This window comes from Callorhinus ursinus, unplaced genomic scaffold (assembly GCF_003265705.2).
Source record: "Callorhinus ursinus isolate GAN/ISIS: 27379988/994484 unplaced genomic scaffold, GSC_fseal_2.0 scaffold20, whole genome shotgun sequence".
Classification (NCBI taxonomy): Eukaryota; Metazoa; Chordata; class Mammalia; order Carnivora; family Otariidae; genus Callorhinus; species Callorhinus ursinus.
Window position 1 is genome coordinate 30,496,505 of NW_027397082.1, and position 3,904 is coordinate 30,500,408.

The 3,904-nt window shown below is 45.1% G+C and overlaps 1 non-coding gene across 1 annotated transcript; it reads left to right on the plus strand.

Annotated features, from left to right (window-relative positions):
• Window positions 1-2,144: 2,144 nt before the first annotated feature.
• LOC112831001 (U6 spliceosomal RNA) lies at window positions 2,145-2,248 on the plus strand. Its single transcript, XR_003210049.1, has one exon. It is a non-coding gene; the product is annotated as a U6 spliceosomal RNA (small nuclear RNA).
• The last annotated feature ends 1,656 nt before the right edge of the window (window positions 2,249-3,904 follow it).

A 3,904-nucleotide genomic window follows, 5' to 3' on the forward strand; every position in this document is an offset into this window, starting at 1 on the left:
CCCTGGCCTCTGGGTGCCGCAGGGAGGTGACATCTGCTGACAGGCAGCTCTCAGGTCTCCAGGTGGCCTCCTGGCAACACTTGCTTTGGTACTGCAGGCCCTGGAGTCGCTGGTGATGACTTCCCTTTGATTTCTGCTCTGGAAGTCCCGAGGGAGTCTTCCTGACCTCCACTCCCTAGGCTCTCGCACGGTGGAAAAAGCCCCCCCCCCCCCTTCTCCAGGTTAAATCTCTCTCTACTCAGATGACCTGGCACAGTTTTGTTTCCCTACAAAGGGAGAGCAAGCCCCTCAGTTACAGCCCACAGGGTCCGAGGTACTGCCAGCTGGAGAGACGATCCATTCTCCTCCCTGCACACCCTCCGCGGGTCTTGCTCACACCAGTTTCTCCCTAATGCCCAGCCCTTTCCACCTGCAGGCAAGCTGAGAGCTCATTTCTCCAGAAAGTCTTTCTTGATTCAAGGACCCAGTTGCGTCTCCTGGCTTCATGCTCCCTGCACCCTGTGCACTGAACATCCTGCTTGATGTCAAGCTCTACAAGTAAGCAATTGTGTCTGTTTTGCACGTCTTTGTACCAGCACTGGGCCTATTATTCATTAATGAATAAATAGATGAAAAAAGGTTGAAAAGGCTTGAGATCATGATGCCTGGTATAAGGAAAGAATATATGCAGCTCAAATCCCTGAAGTCTGCTAAAGAATGCATATTGGCACGGACTCTGAGCTGGGTGGGCTCCATGGGGTACAAAGGTGAGCCCACCAGGAGCCCACATCCAGGAGGTGTGAACATATAGAGGGGTCTGGTGGTCTCCATGCAGCTGCATTCTGTTAAGGTTTCTGGTGACTTCTGCCTCCTTTGGCCCTCTAGGATCCGTATTTGTGCCTGGAGAAAAAGCAATGCCAGGAAGGAGACCATTCCCAGATGTCAAGACTCAACAGAGGGCTTATTTTAGTTTCAGAACTTTCAGCAAGAGTAACCAATTGCTATCTGTTCCTTGAACAGCACACTTAAAGACTGAGTTGACAGCATTTAAATAGTTTTTATATATTTCATCAAGGTCTTGGAAAGCAAACTTTTTTTTTTTAATAAGTGGAGGAACAATCCCACTCTGTTGTCGATGGACGTGCGTGGGCTGTGAGGGTAGCTGGGGTTCCACTGGACAGCCAAGCCCCGCTTAAGCTGTGACCAGCTTTTAGCTTGTGAAAATCTGCAAACATTCTTTAAAACCCTACACGATTTTGTATAAATGACACTGAAGTGTGGCGGGAAATCAAGCTTTTTCACCCCACGGGCGGTCTGTGGTTGGCCCCTTGCCCAGAGCTCCTAACCTGCCCCCCCACCCCCGACACCCCACTCCCGGGGAGGGTGTTTCTCGGGTTGCATCTCAGCCCACCATCCAAGAAGCAAAGTTGTGGGTAACAAAGCTGAGAGCTGAGAAATCACGACACGGCGACAGAATAGGAGCCAAGAACAAGGATCAAGTGAAAGAAGCCACGGGGCGGGGCGAGGGGGGGGGCGCCGGAGCCGCCAGTTTTATCGGAACAATCCTGGACTCCTGGACCTCTGCCGCCCTCTAGCAGACACCGGCCGCACCACCTCCTCCGCCATGGGAGCACAGACACAGAGAGAAGGCTCTGCGCTGGGCTCCTGGGCACACGCTGCCACTTTCCAGCAGGTGACCTTGGGAAGTTATTGAAGACAGCCCTGCAGAAGTTCTCATTTGTAAAGTGGGGGGTAATACTAGTCCTTACCTCCTGTAAGATGTTTATGAGGTTTAAATGGCCAAGATGGAGTAAGAGGGACCAGATTTATTCTCCTCCCCCCATCTCCCCCCCCCCCCGCAAGAACCCCTGGGGGTGGGGATGGGGGTGGGGCGGGACTGACCAAATATCTGAAATAACAGTTTTCAGAATAGGGCACATCAGACACGAACTATTGGGGTCCCTGAGAGAGAGGAAACAAATGATCCCCACGATTGCCCAACTCACTGACCAGAGAGTTTCCACAGCACAGGGAGGGGACCCTGGCCCAGCTTGCAGACTCCATGAGTTGAGGAGACAAAGCCGAGAGGCCAAAGAAACTGAAACAAATACGGAGGACCTGGAGGAAGAGAGAGCTGCCAAAAGAGACAACTCCGGAAGAGTCCAGTGCTCACTTCAGCAGCACATACATTAAAACTGGAACGATACAGAGATTAGCTTGGTCCCTGGGTAAGGATGACACAAAAATTCATGAAACTCAAGAGAACTCCAGAGAAAGGGTCCCCTTTACGTATGTAGCAGAGTACCCATCAGCACGTGTGCATGGAGAAACTACGAGAGCGCAGGAAAGAACCAGCCGTCCCCAGGGGAGGGAGGGGTACCCAGCATTCACACAGCACCAGAACAGGGTCTCTTCCCACAAGCCCAACTAAAAATTTCACAAACCATGAGGCATTAGGTGGAATCTTGCTTCAGGAGTAGGGAATGATTACCCCTAAAGTAAACACAGCTCCAACACCCTCTAAGAAATTTAAAGGCAGGACCTGAAAGGGTCAAATTGTTTCTAAGTAACTCAACTATATCCCAGGACAAAGCTCCAAAAAAAAGAAGAAAAAATGCAAGAAAACAAAAATATCCAGCACACAAGGATAAAAAGTAACAATGTCCAGCAATCGATTAAAAAAAAAAAATGGCCACACATGGAAAGCAGCAGGGAAAATAACCCATAATGAGAGGAAAACTCAAGCGATGGATTGAGTGCCAAAACACAGCACACCAAAACTGGTGGAAGGGGGATCAAGCAATACTTGGAGGGAAAGTTACCGCACTAACTAGGTTTGAAAGCAAGGAAAATCTCAAATCTATGATTATCACCTTCCATCTTAAAAAAATAAAAAAGAAGAGCAAATTACACTCAGAGTAAGCAGAAGAAAGGAAATAATAAAGATCAGGGCATAAATCAAAGAAATAGAAAGTAGAAGAATAAGAGAGAAAAATCAGTGAAATTAAAAAACTGGAGGGTTTTAAAAAAAATCAATAAAAATTGATAAACCCCTGGTCAGATTGATCACAAAATCGGAAAGAAGACTCAAACTACTAATGTCAGGAGTGGTAGATTTGATATAATTATAGATTCTACAGCTGTTAAAAAGAAAAAAGAGAATATTATGGAACACTTGAGACCAACATAGTCAACAAGTAAAATGAAATGGACAAATTCCATGAAAGCTATTATCAGTGCTCACTCAAAAGTAAACAGATGATCTGATAGAGCCTTAATATCTATTTTTAAAGTAAATTTATACTTTAAAATATTCCCACAAAGAAAATTCCAGGCCCATATGGTTACATTAGCTAACATTTAAGAAAGAACTCATACCAATTTTATATAACTCTTCTAGAAAATTGTAACAGAGGAAATACTTCTCAGCCCAAACTAAGAGGTTGGTTAGTGTTGTCCTGACACCAAAACCAGACAGACTTTATAAGAAAACTACAGACCAAGATCCCTAAGAAAATTGACACCAAAAAATAAATAAATAAACGACACACACACAAAAACCACACACGCGCACAAACAAACAAAAACAGCCAAACAAAATTTACCAAATTAAATCCAATGATATAAAAAGATAATACGTCATGACCAAGTGGGATATTCCACGAAGGCAAGGTCGATTTATGATTTGAAAATCAGTCAGTGTAATTCACCACATTATCAATTAAAAAAGAAAAAGAAAAACCATATAGGCATCTCAGTAGACACAGTAAAAACATTTTCATAAATTCCAACCTTCATTCCACACAAAAACTGTCCGAAAACTAGAAATAGAAGGAACTTCCTCAACCTGATAAAGCACCTCTATAAAAAATCTACTGTGAGTTCATCCAATTTCGTAGCTTCAAATATCGTCAATACACCAACA